The sequence below is a fragment of the Mauremys mutica genome, chromosome 6 (genome assembly GCF_020497125.1).
Source record: "Mauremys mutica isolate MM-2020 ecotype Southern chromosome 6, ASM2049712v1, whole genome shotgun sequence".
Classification (NCBI taxonomy): Eukaryota; Metazoa; Chordata; order Testudines; family Geoemydidae; genus Mauremys; species Mauremys mutica.
The window spans coordinates 63,795,530-63,815,560 of record NC_059077.1 but is presented as its reverse complement, the minus strand read 5'-3'; the positions used below and the strand labels follow the sequence as shown (position 1 = coordinate 63,815,560).

General features: G+C 38.9%; 1 long non-coding RNA gene across 2 annotated transcripts in view; it reads left to right on the top strand.

Moving 5' to 3' along the window:
• Positions 1-10,079, top strand: part of LOC123373120 — a 364,402-nt gene extending 354,323 nt beyond the window's left edge. For both annotated transcript variants that reach the window (XR_006580568.1, XR_006580569.1), the window contains 2 exons: positions 8,981-9,014; positions 10,006-10,079. This is a non-coding gene — a long non-coding RNA (uncharacterized LOC123373120). The remainder of the gene's footprint in view (positions 1-8,980; positions 9,015-10,005) is intronic.
• The last annotated feature ends 9,952 nt before the right edge of the window (positions 10,080-20,031 follow it).

The following is a 20,031-nucleotide window of genomic DNA, read 5'->3' as shown; positions in this document are numbered from 1 at the left end:
AATTCTGTGATTTCATGTACAGTACTTAACTAATTAGGTAATTAGAATATGTAATTAGAATTTCTAGGTATCTATTAAAATATACTCATGAAATTGTATTCCAAACACTAAAAACTTCTTAATTAAGACAACCTATAATGAATACACACATGAAAAACATTTTAAAAAATAATGTTTGGGAAATATTATCTGGTATATAGCTGCAACAAAATTGAATATGTCATGACATTTGTCAAGGTTTCCTCCCCACTCTGAACTTTAGAGTACAAATGTGGGGACCTGCATGGACCCTTCTAAGCTTAATTTCCAGCTTAGACCTGGTAACGCTGCCACCAGCCAGAAATTCCAGTGTCTGGCACACTCCCTGTCCCCCCCAAAACTTTCCCTGTGGAACACAGATCCAAACTCCTTGGATCTTAACACAAGGAGAAATTAAACATCCCCCCTCTTTTTCCCCCAGACTTTCCCCTCCCCAGGTTGCCTTGAAAGGCTTCACACAGATCCAAACTCTTTGGATCTTAAAACAAAGAGGAATTAACCATCCCCCCTCCTGTTTCCCCCCCACCAACTCCTGGTGAGTCCAGACCCAACTCCTTGGATGTTAAAACAAAGAAAAATCAATCAGGTTCTTAAAAAGAAAGCTTTTAATTAAAGAAAAATAAAAGGTAAAAATTATCTCTGTAAAATCAGGATGGAAAATGCATTACAGGGCACTTAAATTTATATAGCCAGAAAAAAAAACAACCCTCTAGCCTCAGGTTCAAAGTCACAGCAAACAGAGGTAAAAATCTTTCCAGCAAAAGAAACATTTACAGGTTGAGAAAACAAACATAAGACTAACACGCCTTCCTGGCTGGGTACTTACAAATTTAAAACATGCGGCTGATTCAGAGAGGTTTGGAGAGCCTGGATTGACGTCTGGTCCCTTTCAGTACCCGAGAACGAACAACCCCCAACAAAGAACACAAAACAAAGACTTCCCTCCACCAAGATTTGAAAGTATCTTGTCCCCTTATTGGTCCACTGGTCAGGTGTCACCCAGGTTTACTGAGCTTCTTAACCCTTTACAGGTAAAAGAGACATTAACCCTTAATTATCTGTTTATGACAACATTGATGTCTTCTGTGCCTCATACATCCATGTATGCTGGGGTATACAAGATTCACCCTTGCTTTTTCAGAGTGTATTGCCTATATAGTCCTGCAAACACTTATGCACATGTTTAATTTTGCTCAGATGAGCAGCCCCATTGACTTCTGTGGGACTACTCATGTGTAAAGCTAAGGGCTTGTGTAAGTATTTGCAGGATTGGGCCTTATAATGCTTGATCCTTCCCTTCCATTTGTTTGGTGTAACTCCAGTGACTTAATTTGAGTCATTCCTGATTTACCCCGGTAAATGTTGTGCTAGAACTTATTAGAATGTACATCTTTTTAAACAGATAAGTGCATAAAGTTCATAACATAATCACAGTTCATTTGGGGAAGAAGTTAGCTGAAAGACAGGAAAGGAAAAACAATACAGGAGCATAGACATCAGACAGCTGTTGAGTTTTTAAGGAAATGGCGTACATAGTAAGCACAGTCATAGAAGATCAGATTGCATAATGATGCATTTGGCTTCCAATTGTTCTAGAAGAATGCAAAGACAAGGAAGGAGAAGAGACTTCAGAGACTTCTCAAGAATTGTTTTTTATTTAGCAAGGAAGGAAAATCCATGATAACAGATGACCCAAAGACTATTTATTAAAACTGTAAATATAGGTAAGAAAAGCAAGCACCAAAGAAAGGTTAAAGGATGAACTGCAGGAACATTCAAAGCACTTCATTTTCCAAGTGTCATGTCCACAAAGCTTCTTCAGAATAGTTTTCCATTAGTGAGTATATCATCTGTCACATGCATTGAGAGATTTGATAAACGGTCACAGAGATGAAAGCAATTTTGCCACAAACTTTGCAATGTTGGATAAGAATAGTGAAATTAAAAAGGGTAATGAGTCTTTAGTCATGAGAGATACTGTATTGCAGTAAAATAGAGATTACCATGAGTCACTTATTTCTAAAGGTTAAGGAAAGATTCTACCAGAACAAGAGAGATGGGGTGTACAGCTATGCTGGCTTTACACCTCTCAGGCTTTTCTGGGGCATTTCACCTCTCCATTCCTGTAACAGAGCTGTAACTGGCTCATTGTACTTAATCAATTCAGGGAGGCAAGACAAAGACTGAAAATGCCATAAAGTTTACAAAAGAAAATTATTGAGAATATTCTACACATACATAAATGGGGATGGAACTGTGTGCAATGCTGATATTTGTCACATGTAGTAGAATGTACAGAGGACCAGCAAAAGAGCCAATGTACCACTTAAATCCTCAAAATAGAGTTTAAGTAGGATTAAGTGATCCATAGGCATTGTGCTGACCCTCAATTTACTGGGCTTATAAAATATTCTATTTAAGGTCTTAGGGAAAAATTCATAACACATGCATAAAGACTGGAAAAGGGCAAATATAGTGTCCATCTATAAAAAAGGAAATAAGGACAACCTGGGGAATTACAGAACAGTCAGCTTAACTTCTGTACCCGGAAAGATAATGAAGCAAATAATTAAGCAATCAATTTACAAACACCTAGAAGATAATAAGATGATAAAAAACAGTCAGCATGGATTTGCCAAGAACAAATTGTGTCAAACCAACCTGATAGCTTTCTTTGACAGGGTAATAAGCCTTGTGGGTAGGGGGGAAGCAGTAGATGTGGTATATCTTGACTTTAGAAAGGTTTTTGATACTGTCTCGTATGACCGTCTCATAAACAAGCTAGGGAAATACAGCCTAGAAGGAGCTACTATAAGGTGGGTGCATAACTGGTTGGAAAATCATTCCAGAGAGTTGTTATCAGTGGTTAACAGTCATGCTGGAAGGGCATAATGAGTGTGGTCCTGCAGGGATTGGTTGTGGGTCCAGTTCTGTTCAATATCTTCATCAATGCTTTAGACAATGGCATAGTGCTTTGGAGGATAGGATTAAAATTCAAAACAATCTGGACAAACTGGAGAAATGGTCTGAAGATTACATAGGATGAAATCGAATAAGGATAAATGCAAAGTACTCCACTTAGGAAGGACCAATCAGTTGCACACAGAAAAAAAGAGAAATGACTGCCTGGGAAGGAATACTGTGGAAAAGGATCTGGGGGTCACAGTAGACCATAAACTAAATACGAGTCAACAGTGTAACACCTGTTGCAAAAAAAGCAAACATAATTCTGGGATGTATTAGCAAGACTGTTTTAAGTAAGACACAAGAAGTAATTCTTCCACTCTATTCTGCGCTGATATGGCCTCAGCTGGAGTATTGTGTCCAGTTTTGGGCCCCACATTTCAGGAAAGATGTGGGGAAATCAGAGAAAGTCCAGAGAAGAGCAACAAAAATGATTAAAGGTCTAGAAAAGATGACCTATGAGGGAAGATTGAAAAAATTGGGTTTGTTTTGTCTGGAGAAGAAAAGACTGAGAGGGGACATGATAACAGTTTTCAAGCACATAAAAGGTTGTTACAATGAGGAGACAGAAAAATTGTTCTTCTTAACTTCTGAGGATAGGACAAGAAGCAATCGGCTTAAATTGCCGCAAGGGTGGTTTAGGTTGGACATTAGGAAAAACTTCCTAACTGAAAGGGTGGTTAAGCACTGGAATAAATTGCCTAGGGAGGTGGTGGAATCTCCATCAGTGGGGATTTTTAAGAGCAGGTTGGACAAACGTCTGTCAGGGATGGTCTAGATAAGGGATCGGCAACCTTTGGCACGTGGCCTGCTAGGGTAAGCACTCTGGTGGGCTGGGCCAGTTTGTTTACCTGCCGCAGGGGACTGGACTAGATGACCTCTCGAGGTCCCTTCCAGTTCTATGATTCTATGAAAAACAGAATATTTGGGCATTATATGAGTGCAATGTATATGGAGGGGGAGAGAGGAGGAGGAATGCAGGGGAGGTTGGAGAGGCAACATATATCCCTTATGACCTGTGGCCACTACACGGGCATGCTCCCCATGGAGCTTCTACTACTGCCTGCCCTGATTATATTTTATATTTATCCCTGTCCCTCCATTTTTTAAAATAAGTAGATTTGCATGGAAAACTGGCTCCAAAGTGATCATTTATTGCAACGGTCTCTATCTGAAGGCCTGATCTTTTTTATGACATCAAAATTGATTGCTGTGAATCTGATTATGTCACAAACCGAGGCTAATGGCTTCAGGTAGGAATAGAAGTTGTCGAGGCAGATGCATCCAAACAAATATCCTGTTTTCAAGCAAGTAGCATTCTTAACAAAAGTACAAGAGAAAAGAAACACACAAAATATGATAAATAAACTGTGTGGGGAACTTGTAGCATGCATATAATTCCAATTAACATAAAAGTATATATCTTTCAGCTTCGCTGTATAAAAATAATATTCAGACACTATTCCAAGAGAATAGAGAAAGGAACTGCTTGATGAAAACTCTAGAGACTAATGTAGAGGAAAGAACCAGTACTAACAAGCAGCTGACACAGCAAAGCAACAGGAAGATATATACGCTGTAGCAAGCTGGACTTAAATGCTGTGTTAAGGCCCCTAGGTTCTTTAGGTTTCTGCTATTCTTGTTCAACACCTTCTTTACTTTAAGAAGAAGGTTTTTTTAAAAAAAGACTAAATATGTAATGAATAGTACAAGTGTGACAACCTCCCCTGTGTTCTTTATTTGAACATTAAATTCAAATGATTTTACATTGTTCACCACACTTTCAGTTTTCAATATGCCAATTGATTTTATATTGACAATACATAATGATAATGGAGACAACATCAAGGGGAAGATGGATTTTTTTCAGCTGATTAGGGACAGTTGGAAATTTGGGAATGGGAAGATGTGGTGGGCAATCTGGGATTTTGGGATAAGCACATTAGCTATATCTTTCTAGTTTCTACTAAAGTTATCAGCAATGAAACAGTTAATATTGTTGCCATCTAAGTTGTTCCCTTTGAGTTTGAGTTAACAACCCACTGAGATGAATGGGACAGGTCAGAGCTATTGGTTCAGGCTGTTTGTAGATTGAGGAAAACATCAATTTACTGGTTACACAGCGTTAACCTTATAAAAATGCTACACAGAACTATGAAAGTTAGTAATGCTGTATTTTGAAATGAAAGTTTAGATTCAGGAACCTGATTCCTCTACAGGGTGGATTCAGTTGCTCATTCTATGGCAGAGGAATTGAGAAAACATCGGGATCTGAAAATAAATACAGTGTTGTTCGTTATATCCAACATTGGTTCTGTATTTGCAAGATTAGAGGAGGATGACAGGAGTTGATATTATCATCATTTCCAACTTTTGTTGTAAGCAAGAATTAATGGTGACAATAAATGTGCAAGTGACTATCACAGATGTTCCATATGTCCTCTTCTTTTAACCATACAAATGATCTGCAATAGTTACCTTTCCCACAGAATTCTTGGGGATTGAATTATTTTGCCTCAGAAATTAACCCTGAAGGGTTTAAGTAACTTTAAGGCCACACTGGCTCTAGCTACTTATTAGCACAGAAAAAGAGAGCCAAGGAATGAAACTTCAATCCGCAAATAAAATACGGATGAATAAAGCAATAAAGCTGTAAGAAAGCTACTTCTCCTCCATAGGGGAACAACTAAGGGCCAAGTGTGCTAAAGTTTTATGCTAATACAAAATTGGCTGCAGCAAACTATTCTCTTTTATAGCTGAACAAATTGGTGCCAACTTATTTAAGTGGTCTAGCACCAGCAAAACAACTACAAAACTGTTCAGGAAACATCTGCTCTGAGGGAAGCCTGTAATCATTAAAAATGTATTTACCATCGGATAATTAGTAGAAGCAGAATTAGCGCTAACTTACTGACAGAGACCCAATTTCATTGTAAGTGGGTAATAAAATTGGATTTCATGAATATGTCTTATATTTTCCTATAATTTGTGAATGACTGTGCTATCATGTACTGCTGTAGTATACATGAAAAGTCAAATTCTAATAGGGCAGGCCCAAAATATTGAAAGTGAATAACCAACCATTGTCTATTAAAAATAGAATAAGAAGCATGAGCAGGCTATGAACTTTGGATTAATCACAGCCTTCTTCTCATATGATTCACATCCACAAAAATGATGATCATAAGAAAGTAAATAATGAAATTAAGTTATGTTTTGTCCATACAAGACCAGTATGAATTTCACACATGAAAGCATCACTGATATTATCACTCTTCAGACTGTCTTCCAATGGCTCCAGTTCATGCACAGAAATAAATGGTAATTATAAAAGTTTCTTTCTTAACTTATCAAAGAGAAACCATAAAACAACATAGTTCTTAAATGCTGGCATCAAATGGTCTTCAGAAAAAAGGCAGCATTGGCTATTTATGTAATATGACATCACTGGCATGTTTCCTGCATGGAACACATAAGGGAGTACATATTGTAACTGACCCAGCGCATGGTATCACTATGCTGTGGTACACCAGTACCCTCTAGATATCTGTAGATCTGTGGTCTGTAGGTGCTCCAAATGCTAGACTCTACAGGATGTCGCCTTTGGTGGGTTCCCATAAACATATATACATTTTGAATACAGAGCATTACTTTACTAGGGCTGGCAGAACATCATTACAAATACTCCACCTACAATTACTTTAAAAGTTACAACAAAGGTCAACCCAGAAGTTCCTAATTCAGCCCCTAAGGTCAGTCTAATACATTGTTTAGCTGTAAGACCTCCACACTATCCTCCTGCCTGCAGGCTGCCGCCTTATAATTTCTTCCTGTGGCTGCTGCTGGCCCACTGCTAGCAATAGAGTATGTCTGCCCAGCCTTCCAGTCCCAGCTCCCAGTCTGCCTTCTATAGACAGTTCCCAGACTGCTGAGTCCAACATATTACCATTGGTCTCATTCAGCCTCTTGCTCTCTCCCAAGTCTGTTCCCCTCTTATTCCTGTACATCTTTTTCTTGTACAATGAGGATTACAGAGCTACCTACTGAATGGATGTGTCCTCCATTATCTAGATCCTTTCGCTCCAACTCAGTTGGAATAGAGAGGAGACATCAGAATGAACTAACATATTCATGACGATATTATTATAGGATGAGAATTATGCTAGAAACTCCAAATTTAGCTCTCCAGTTTTCAATGATGTTTATTTTTTTGGTATTTTATGCCTAAAAAGAGTTTAACTATAAAAATGTAAACCGAAATATGAACATAATTAGATAGCATATATATTTTTATTATAAAATAGTTATTCTGATTCACTGACAATATTTAATAAAGCACTTCTTTCATTTTTTCCCATAAGCACTTTTTTGTAAACCAAATGTTGCACAGAATGGGTCACTACAAAAAGTAATTTTCCCTCTGCTGATACTCACACTTTCTTGTCAACTGTTGGGAATGGATGACGTCCACCTTGATTACATTGACCTCATTAGCATTACAAAGTAATTTTCCCTCTGATATTCACCCCTTCATGTCAACTGTTGAGAATAGGCCACTTCCACCTTAATTGAATTGTCTCATTAGAACTGACCCCCCACTTGGTAGGGCACTCCCATCTTTTTATGTGCTGTAATATATATACTGCTTACTGTATTTTTCACTCCATGCATCTGATGAAGTTGGTTTAACCCACAAAAGCTTATGCCCAAATAACTTTGTTAGTCTCTAAGGTGCCACAAGAATGCCTCGTTGTTTTTTTTTTTAAATAATGTTTCTCATACATAGGCGAAGTTACAGATTCTAATGGAATATGAGTTGTGGGGAAAAGAAAATAGATCAAACTATCTGGCAATTATTAAACTCAAGAGAAATTGCTTTGGGAGGTGAGTGATGTATAGTAGTGTGTGATGGGGTGTACCTACCCCACACCAGCCTCAAAAGGGTTAACTGCAGGCTGAGGAAGTCCCACCCCTCCAACTCTGCTGGGCATGCTCAGGCAGGAGGCAGAGTATAAAAGGAAGCAGCCCAGCTCAGTCTGGGCAGGCTGCTGAAGGGTGAGGATGCAGATGGAAGGCTCCCTCCAGGAAGCTGCTACAGGCCCCAGCTACAGAGCCATGGCTTGCCGAGCTCCAGATGGACTTCAGGTTGCCTGATGAGCCTGGAGAAGATTCTGCATCGGCGGGAGCTACTCCACTTGAGGACCCCAGAGACTTTTGGGAATTGTGGAGCTTGCTGAGGGAGAAAGGGTAGGAAACAGCCAGGGGATTTACACTTTTCTCCAGTGAGTGAACCAGGGAACCAGTCAGTGTGTTTCAGGAGAATCCCCACTGACTTGGTGGTGAGCACCCCCACCATTGCCAGGGCCTTGGGCTGGACTTGGAGGAGCAGGATGGCCGGAGTCCCCCTACCCTGGGTGCCACACACCCCTAGGTGGTTCCCCACTTCCCCAACGAGCCAGTAGCCACACATTACCCCAGAAGTGGGTGCCCTTATTGACTATGACCATTTGGACATGCTGCCCTGAGTGGAAGGCCATGCTACCCTGAGAGGAAGGACCACTTTATTGAGTATGGCCACCAGGCCATATTGCCACATCTTATAGTCAGGGTCATGAACATCGGACCTACCTGGCTGCTATACATTTTTTTCCCTTCTTCTCACCATACGTCACCCAGCACATGGGATGGAGTGTACCTACTCCGCAACCTAGTGTATGACAAGATTAGGCATAATACAGATTCTACTGACAATCCACTTGCCACCCTGCTACTCCATCTGTATCCATTTGCTTCTTTCCATCAGCAACACTACAATTTATTATCCAATTTAGAAAGTTACCATCAATAATGCACTCACTCACTAAACTTATATACAGTGCTATTATTGTATGAATTACTTTATAACTTTATATGCCAGTATTATCAAAGCCATTCTTGAGGTCCAGTTAGCTAATGTGCTCCTTTTCTTCTTCCTCAGCTATCACTGCCACTTTCTTAAAGAAGTTAATCAGGTTAGTGGAATTGTGTGCAGACAGTTTTGGCTAATACACAATCTGTTCAAATGTTGTCCTGTTTTCTCTCTACTCAATAACACTAGAGCATTTCCTCAGATTAGGTTACAGACTTGCAGGTCTGTAGTGGTTCTTCCCTTCAGCCCTGAGGCAGATCTCAAGCCAGTATAAATTGGTATAGCTCTACTGAAGACAATGGAGCATCATCAATTTACCAGCTGAGAATCTAGTCCCTTTTTCTTAAACATGGATGGACGTATTGACATCTTCAGTCCTTACATACATAAGACATTAAAAGCTAGAGATGAGCTAATTGTAGAACCTCTTATTTGAAAACCACTAACTTTTAAGGCTCTGAAGTACAGACCTGGAGGCAGTTCTCATATTTGTGAGTAGGTCCTGTCTCTATTTCAAGCCTTATGACTTTTCATTTGTAGTCTGTCATCTCCTTTAGAATTCTGGAGAACAGCCTGCCCAACCTTAAAGCCTATGCTCTTTCTTTCTATTTTTATTATGACCCTCAGTTATGGATGATCTTCATTGTCAGCTCCTAGAAAAGTTCTCTTTTTTGGTCATGAAGAAGGGTTCTAATCCTGTAAAAGATTAATTGACTCATGGTAATCATTTCTCCAGATTCTGGCCAATCATTCAGCAAAGAGCTGCCAGCAATATTCTTGAGACCAAGTCACATTTTTTGTTCCTGGAAAGGAGCTCATAATTAATCTCTTTATCTTAACAAATTCTGAGCTGTTTGAATGCATTACTTTTGCCTATGACTCAGTGAATGTTTGCTCGCATCTAAAAATAACTCTGAATGAAAGAGCCAGAACTATTCTAGAGTTTCTTTTAATGTCTTTATTGGGCACAGTAAAAATATTCATATAAACACAATACAAGGATTAAATATAAATGTTTCATTATGCCTTGGAGCTAATTTACATATATCTTAGCACAATGACCTAATAACAGTTCCCTCTCTTTCTTTTAACAGCTTATCTCAACTCTTTTTAGGAAAAGGAAAAGAAAGGAAGAAAAATAGAACAGCAGCACAACAGTAGAAATCAGTTGGGTGAGACTGGATTTTTAGGCTTTCACTATTGAATATTCTGGAACCTAAAAGAGCATATGAAAATTTTTGTAAGTTCACATTTTCATCAATCATGGAATACTAATGCCCATAACAATCATTTCCAGATGAAATATGATGCCATGTATTTTTGCAGATTTTTACTATGTTTATGCTTCTCTCCCAATAAACTCTTCTCTTGAGGCATACGCAGAATATGTATTACAGCCAACGTTCCACACTCTCCATAAGGTCCTACAACAAGCTTTCACGGGAATAAGTTTCAATTTGTATATTGGATTGTCTTGAATAACAATAACTAAATTTGCCTTTTAAATAATTTCATACAGTGACTAGGTTAAACTGCATTTTATCAAACTACCTTAAGTATAATCAAACGTCATTTATCTCCATCTTGTGGAATAATGAATGTCTTCCCCCACTGTTTATCACATGATTCATGGTCTGAGATTTTTCAGACATCAATATGGGCCAGATTGTACATGGCCCCAGTGCAGTTCTCTAGGGAATTTAGGGGAGTGAGGTCCCTCATAAATGCCTGAGTTATGGTTTACTGGACCTTTTGCCCAGATGATGAGGCAGGGAAAAAGACCTGTGTCCCCAGCATTCTTTCCTCAAGCAGGTAGGCAGGGTGTGGCTAGAGCCCTGTTGTACCCTTCAAAGCATTGGTCAGGGAGGAAGTATGTTGCACCTGGTTAGAGGACCATAGCAAATGATTACACCCCCTGGAGCGAGGTGGAGCAGGAAAGGAATGATCACCATTGTTCCCTGAATGTCCTTTGGAGAAGTACAGTTACATATTCTATATCCATGGCATTGAGCAAGGGCTCAGTCTAGCTCTCTGTTTATCCCATTACATCTTTCTATACTTTGATTTGGAAGAGTTACATTTTCATGCTAGAGATGGGTCTTAATATCTGCATTTTTGAAAATACAAATATGTTAGCTAATCGTGGTTTGGCCTTCAAGAAGTCCAGCCCTATAAAATTCCCTTTATTAGTAGACATGACAGTGCACTGGTTTTCAGTAATCTTTCTCTCCCTATAATATAATCCCCATCCAGACAAAACATCTGAGTTGCTCCTTTGGAGGAATATGAGGAAATTCCTTGGTTGATTTTTAGTAGGTCGAAGAGTCTGGTTTGTATGTATATGTCTAACATTTTGGGTAAAAATTCTGCAAACACATACTCAGGTTGAATACTACTTCCTTATGTGAGTAGTCTCACTACAGTCAGTGGAAATATCTTTGTAAATGTTCATAATGTTATTGCTCTGGGAAAGGATTACAGAATCGGCCCTTAAAGTATTTTATATTTGAATGAGAGGAGTGTATTTTATGTACTATGGCTAGTGTGCTTGAACTCATAGGCTCTGGTTCATAGGTTCAGAGGAGTGTGGGCTCAAGTAGAGGGGCACTGGGAGGGATGAGAGCTCAGATGTCCCTTCCCTCACCCTATTGTCATTTACTGTTCTTTCTCTGCTATAGCTATATCACCTCCAGCAATAAATGCCATTCTTCAGACTTGTGGCAGCTGAGACTCATGCTGAGGAGCCAGTTCTGGTCTACGTAATTTTGTAAAAAGGAAATGTTAATAAAATCAAATCTTCCTTACTCAGAGACTTGGAAGCATTAGCTGCATGCTTCACGTACACCATTGGCTAGGCAAAATAGCTGCTGAACTAATGCATGGTTTCTGTATAACAATGCGGATATACTCTAGTTTTCGCAGCAAGAAATGCTCTGTTCTACTACTGTGGAGATGAAAATCTTGACACATGGGGAAGGGCACTTTTAGATTCCAAATGATCAGCCAAGAAATACAGACTTGCTGAGTTGGGAGCGAGCCAGGAATGATTAGGCACATAGTCAGGATGGGGCTGCTAACGGAGCATCAATGACAGGAATAGCAGTGGATGCAATAAATATTCATTTATCCAGTATGTTATTGCAGATGGAGTTTAAATACAATTCCGCCCAGCAGCTTCAGAAGTTAGGAGGCTTTATCTGGATCACCTTTGGTCCCTTTACAGTTGTACTTCCTCACCTCCTTGTGGGCTGGAGGAGGGAAACTATGTAGCTGATTCTGATGGGTTGGACATAAGGGTCCACCTGTTGACTACGGGGCAACCTATAGGAGAGCTTAAATGCCCTTGCCCTAGCCCAGGACACCATTATGAACTTGAAAGGAAAACTGTCTGGTTTGCTGATAAACCAGAATTGGAAGCAACTTTTAAAAAAGCGTCCCCTAAAGAAGTTAGGAAATGGGTTTGGGGCTCTTAATAGCAGGTACAGTGAGGAGACAACCTGTCTTCCCCACCCCCTTAATGTTCCTATGAGGGGAAGGCAGTTGGGTCTCAGCAATGGAGCTGGGACTAAGTTAATTGTGTTGGGGGCTGACAGTAGCCATTCACCAGATGGAACAGATTAAAAAGGGAGTTTGACTTGCACTGGATGAGTTATTGCTGGATATTTCCCAGATATGTTACTGAATACAGTTGTGGCTTAGTTACCATTCCTGGTATCTTGCCTTTTCTTCCAATGGTGTCTGGGACAATTTGGCCTGTAGCAGCAAAGACTAGTTTTCTTAAGTACCTGCCCTATTGTCAAGAGGGTCTTTCCCAAGCACAGCTTAGGAACCCTTCCACCAGGGATAAGTCAAGGTCCAACTTGTCTCCAAATTGAAAAGAAAATCTTTACAACTTCCCCATAGGCATTTTGCTCCTACAAGCTGGATTTTTCCATGCCACCAATGAGGAAGACAGGGAATGGCTGAGCAAGGGAGGGGAGTAGATGGAAACCAGCTCAGCTGCAGAGTGATCCCCTTTGCTGGAGACTTATTTCAAATGGCATTGATGACTTTGATCTTTCTCTATATTTTGGTGGTAAGAAGGCAAGCTTTTCCATGAGTCATTTCTCATGTTCCTAGGCTGTGGTTGTCATTGTGTCTCCTATGACACTTTCCTTCCCCAGTTGCTCAGACATATCATTCTTTTCAACAGCTCCAGAACAACATTTGCAAGATTTCCATAGCACATATTACAGAGCATCTTTTATTTGGTGGAGTGAACTTGATCATTGCAAAGGGAATCATTGGCCTCAGGGTTTCTATTTCTGCCAGCCTGATGTGCCTCCATGGGAATTCAGTTTGAAGCCTGACTAGCAAAAAGCATCCCATCACACCCACAGTTCCCATTTCCCATCTGCCAGTGCATTCATTCTACACGGTGAATGAATATAGCAGTAAATTGTTTTTCTTCCCATTATACAGCAGTGCTTGATTCCTCAAGAGAGATTTGGTGTCTTTTCTTCAGCTCTTCCATAAAAATTGTGACCCCATCTTTTGGGAAGATGTGAATTTCTGATTAAAGGTATCATTTGTAAGCAACTAATAATTTTAAGGATAATTATTTGCAGCCATACACAGTATCAAGATTTACAACAAAACAGGTGCTGTTTTATCGTCACTGCACAGATGGAGACCATGGAATGAGCCATTGTGACCCCCCACCCTGAAACTACTCTATCATCTACTCCTAGACCACAAAGTCTTTCCTTAACCTCATTCCAACAATTCCAGTTAGGCACACATGCACTCTTCCCTCAGCTGTTCAGTATGTAACCATGAAACCTGCTGGTGTCAGTGCACATAAATGTGATCAGATTTTTAGAAAGAGTAGGTGCTTAGCCTCTGAAAATTCATTCCCAAAATTATGTGTGGATACTTATAAGCTTACCTACCAGTATGGGTGCAGGATGCTTGGGGTTTGAATGTGTAGGAGTAGGCAGTGCAGTCTCATGTGTAGAATACTGGACTGGGAGTCAAGATACTTGGTTTCTAGTTCTAGCTCTGGAACTGACTAACTGTGGGCCTTTGGACAAGCCGCTTATCCTGTTTGTGTTTCTGTATAAATGGAGTAATGATGCTTACTCTCCTTTGTAAAATGCATTGGTATGTATTGATGAAAAGCTCTATAATTAGTCACAGTAATCATCAGTCATCCAGAAAGCAGAATTTAGGAAAATGTGGCCTCACATCTTTGTGAAAAGCTACACTTTATCCCTATAGATAATGCTTTCCCTAGACCACATGGGAATTGCACAAACCCAACATGGCACAATCTCAGGATGATGCTTCCAATTTATGCTGGCACAGGAAGTTAAACCAATCCTGGGATTTGAACTTAGAGTCTCAACCTGCAGTTGGACCTAGAACTTTTTGAAACAGTCAGGTGTACATGTTGAAAATGTTTTAGGATACAAAGAAATATAATAGTCAAGGTCAGATCACTTCTACTACTACAGCAAGAGAGTGCAGACCAGAGCTGTGATGCCTGTAGGTATTTTAGCCTTTTGAAATATAATTACAATCGGCTAAAACCATAGCTCAATATTCGCCAGAGTTTTGAAAGAAAAAAACATTGTGGTCATGATTCTGAGAGACTGGTGTATGAGTGCATAAGGGAGGAAGAATAAGGAGACCCTTTTCCCCCAGAACCAGCTGGCCTACATAAAGGCCAGGCAGAATCCTAGTTCCTGTGCTTCAGAGGATGGGAGGGAGACAAAACAATGGCTGACTGGATGGGAGAGCGGAAATCTGCTACACCCATAAAGAAGCATAATAGCAAGTGCACAGAGGTTAGATGTAGGGGAGCTCCCAGTATCTCCTTGAGGAACTGAGACTCAGGGCTGCCCTTTACTAGATTGTATGGATACAAGGCACAGCTGAGCCCTGTAACATCAAAGGAATTTGAATTTTAGATGGAACTGCTTCTCTGCATTAATAATCAAGCCATTGGTTAGTATAAAGAGCTCAGAAAGTTACATGAATTAAAATTAAACTTGCAAAGAGTTAAAAAATTCTCTAGGGGAATTAAAATCAATAAAAGATTAAATAACAGCAAGAGGACTTACCAGAAGGGTAACTACTATATTGCAGGAATAGGAAGAAATCAGGACTGTAAGAATATAAAGTATGCCTGAATAATAGCCATAAGGAAGCTGAGAAGAACAATTACCTTCTGCCACAAGAAAGTATGATTGCAATTGCTCCTTACCCCGTGAACAGAAAACTTCAAACTTTGGCAAGTCTGCCTAAGAAAGGACCTTGGAACCAGCTCAGTAATTCCACACACAGACCAGGAGCCCTCGTATATATATATGCATTTATGTACTTCATTTCTATTCCAATTCATTAGGTGGATATTTTGAGTCATAGTATGTATCATACTAACTAGCTCATTTCACCTACATTTGCTTCTAGGACAGGATAGAGAAGCAACAAGCCTTTTCTGTTGGCTACATTTTATCAAAGGCCTGAGGGGTGAAGACCTTTGGGATTGATGCACTCAGTTATCGGCTGCCAGAACAGCTGCTTGGAAATGTTGGCAGCTAGGTTTAGGTTGGCCCTGAGTCTACTCTAAATTGCATCAGTGACTGAATGATGCCTCTGACTGGCCCTAGAATCAAGAAGCTACAAAAGTGTTATAAAAACACTATTATTCCTCCCATTCCATCTTGGGTTCTTCTCCAAACACAGTTTAGTTGGATGCAAAATCTGAAGCCTAAATCTTTGCTAAGAGGGGAGTACAACATACCAGTTCTCCAATTCTTAGAGCCAGACCAGGCCCTGTTGCAATTTAGACCATCTTCTGGGCAGCTCTCAGTTCTGCCACTGACATGAAGCCTATGGAAGGCAGGCAGCCTGGAGTGTAGCTCTTCCATGTCCTCTCCCAGTTTCCTTCCTCTCCAATGTGTCCTCTACACTGGGGGATATGAGAAGAAACTGGAGCTTGATTTGGAGTATTTGAGTTCCTATGCCAGAGAAATTCTCAGACGGTCATTTGCCGCCAGATTATGGCCTATTTAAACTACTTTAGCAGCCTACACAGGCATAAACCTACTAGAAAATTTGGCCAAATATACTTAATATACCTGAATTCTACAAAGACGTGTTAAGAATGAAGTGAAAGGGATAATAATAAGTAGCTCAGTAACACAGTAAGCAAGTGACAGGAGTTAAGTTAACCTACCTGTAGCTGTGTTATTGCAGTCACTAAGGAAATTTCCTTGTCACTACTGGAGCACATCATGTCTTAGTAGCTAGGAATCTATTATATGTCTCCACTTTAGTATAAGATTCTGCAATGAAGGGCTTGGCCTCCTACATTCAAATGTATTTAAAATCAATTAGTCCTTTTTGTACTTACAGATATGGGTACTCGTTTTTGTTGTGCTGAAATTTGAACAAACATCACAATTTCTTAGGAAGACCAGTCAGTCAACACAGAGTGAATAATGAGTCACAAAGCCAAATGCTGCCCTGTACCACGTATTCATTGTATGTCTGTGTCAAAACTCTCTAATGGTCTTGATAAATTGAGAGATGATATAATGTGGTCTAGCATTAAGCTGTCAATTAATCCAATCTACTCTATTATTTTCTTTGATCTCAAAGCCTGCAAGGATCTGTTTAAAAAACACATATTAAACTATTTGTTTGTAATGGCCAGAAGGATGGTGGAAAGAAAAGATGCCATAGTAAATTTAAAGGCTGATATTTGACCTTTTCTTCTTGCACAAAGATAGTATTAAGCTCTGGTGTAACATACATCTTGTTCTTTTTACTTGGGCCTCTTTTCTTGGTTTCAGAAGCACAGGAGCTGTTCCCACAGGCATCTGGAACCATGCCATTCCTGAATCCTTTATATCACCTTTAACTTTCCTACAGTAGACGTTATGCAGCCAGGTTCAAATGTAGCTCATTTATAGTCAGGGAAAAATACAGAGATAATGTTGCTATTCAAAAGTAATGAAATAAATATGATGCTATGGGCTTGGAATTATTTGCTTTAAATCAGTGTTGTCTCCTAAGGAATATTTTGAAATTCAGACTACTCAGTCAAATGTAAAAATATCTTGCAATAAAGCTAAACTGGCATAAGGGGTAAGGTTATAAGGAGACATACTTAATGGTTTAGTCCTTCAAAATCTATTAACCATGTCAATGCAGTAAAGAATTGGCCATTAAAATGGCATGTAAACTTATGAAGTAATAGTCAACCTAATTAGTCACCTTATCATGCAAAATTGTTTTTGTGTTAAGATACTAACTTTCTTTTTAAAAGAAAAGAAAATACAAAATTCTGCATTCAAATAATGTTAATACTGAGGTTGAAAACCACAGAAGCAAAGAAGTTCCAAGTTAAGATTGACATGCCAATTTGACACCTTTATAATTAAACAAAGATTTTAAAATGTGAGCTGAAATAGCTTTGTCAAGATTAGAAGGTAAGTGCATTTAACCTTTGGACAGAGGTTATCAGTTTTAAAACTGAAATAAAGAAGTTATGGCAATTTGGGCCCTAAAACAATTTTAGGAGTAGACAGCTCGATTTGATTGCAGGATCTGACTCTACTCTTTAGGTGGGATCTATATTTTCTAGGTCTGGTTTGGATGTTGGTCAGATCTAATAGAAGTGGTTTCTCTTGCTAGAGTTTGATCAAAGATAACAGAAACTTTATGGGAAAGTTGATCTAATGAGAAAACCTGAATCATTGGCTGATGTCTATTAAAAATTGATAAATACAGAAATGGCTAAATTTTCAGCCTTAATTGGGCCTCCAATATTTTGCACCTAAAAACTGCAGACTCTGATTATTGCAGGTGCACTTGTGTTGATATGTGGCTAGTTGGGAATTTTTCAGTGAATTTTCTTTCCATCAGAAAATTCTGATTTGTGGAAAAAGAAATATTTTGCAGACATATGCGACAGTCAACAACAATTTATTTAGAAAGAGAAATTGAAAAAAAAAGCATTTCAACAACAAAGGTTTTCATTTTCTATTTTAAAATTACTTTACTTTTCAATCTTTTAGTTCTACATTGTAAACTATAATATGAAATAAAAGTCAAAATCAGATGGAATTCCCCCCCCCCCCCGAAATGAAACATTTTGATCACCACAAATGATTTTTTTCAGCATTTAGATTCATGTGAAATTTTGAACTTTTGTTTGCTTTCTGGAACATAAGAAATTTTAACATTGCAAACTCCCCCTAGAGGGTTCTTGCAGAGCTTTAGTCTGCAGTTTATGTCATTTAGATGTATAAATATCTGATTTGTGGGTGCAATTGTCCATAGATGTCCAAGTGCCTTACATTTCACCTGTAATTTATAAACTCAAAAATGGATGCCATCTTCTGAAAAACTCCCAAGCTGACCCAAACTTAAACACAGAATGAATTTGTATTAGCTAATTAAAAGCCTGTTGTATTAGCCTGTGAGTGCTATTCTGATCAAAACATTCTCCATTTTTCTTTCAAGGTTCTGTGCTGATTCCTCACCATTTCATTAAAAAATTATACTTCATCAACCCTCCATCTGGCTAATCAGGACTTCCTGCAAAATTCCTCAGTGCAGCTCCTTCAGATTGGGTCTAAAGAATGATAGGAATTACTTTCTACCCTTTGTCTCCCTCATTATAAGCCACTAGCCCAAGGCAAGACATGTTTTTACAGGTTCATGAGGTTTTTTTAGTTCATCAAACAAACTTTATCATAACTGAGTATATAGGAGCTATTTATATCCAGTAGTTGGAGAAAACCAACATCTTGATACAAGAGAATGATTACTGGTTTCTGGCATGTAAGCAAGAATTAATCATTAACAAAATACTCAAAACAGATTTGTTCCAAGTCCTTGAGGCTCATGCTATATGTGGAAGTTCACAAAATCACATTAGGTCTTTTGGCCAACAGAAAATTCCATATTGGATGTGTTAGACACAGATTTTCAAGATGTGTATTGAATAAAGAGTAACTGAAATTCCTTTAGGTTGAGCCAGTTCTTGACCAATAAATCTCATAAAATGTGGATTTATTTCAGTAAAGATGTTGAAAGTTTATTTTGACTGAAAAGCACACATGTCTAAATTACTTTCTTAAACCCATTGTTTAAAGGATAGAGAAGACTAATAAATCTCTCAACTCTTCTAGTTTCTTTTGTTCTGGCCTTACTATTATACACCTGAAGCAGCACAAGCCCATGATAGTTTCACTTTGCTATACATTACAATTAATATGTGAAAACAGCTTGAAGACGAAGGACGAAGTGGAAATTGTAGTCAAACTCAGAGTGCAAATTTGTTAAGATAATTCATCTGTATTGCACAGTCACGAAAATCTTAAACAAAAAAGGGTTGTACAAATCTGGACAAACTGGAGAAATGGTCTGAAGTATATAGGATGAAATTGAATAAGGACAAATGCAAAGTATTCCATTTAGGAAGGAACAATCAATTTAACACAGACAAAATGGGAAATGACTGCCTAGGAAGGAGTGCTGCGGAAAGGGATCTGGGGGTCATAGTGGACCATAAGCTAAATATGAGTGAACAGTGTAACTCTGTTGCAAAAAAAAGCGAACATAATTCTGGGATGTATTAGCAAGACTGTTTTAATAAGACACGAGAAGTAATTCTTCCACTCTATTCTGCGCTGATATGGCCTCAGCTGGAGTATTGTGTCCAGTTTTGGGCCCCACATTTCAGGAAAGATGTGGAGAAATCAGAGAAAGTCCAGAGAAGAGCAACAAAAATGATTAAAGGTCTAGAAAACATGACCTATGCGGGAAGATTGAAAAAAATGGGTTTGTTAAGTCTGGAAAAGAGAAGACTGAGAGGGGACATAACAGTTTTCAAGTATGTAAAAAGCTGTTACAAGGAAGAGACAGAAAAATTGTCCTTCTTAACCTCTGAGGATAGGACAAGAAGCAATGGGCTTAAATTGCAGCAAGGGAGGTTTACACTGGATATTTGAACAAACTTCCTATTGGTCAGGGTAGTTAAGCACTGGAATAAATTGCCTAGGGAGGCTGTGGAATCTCCATCATTGGAAATTTTTAAGAGCAGGTTAGACAAACACCTGTCA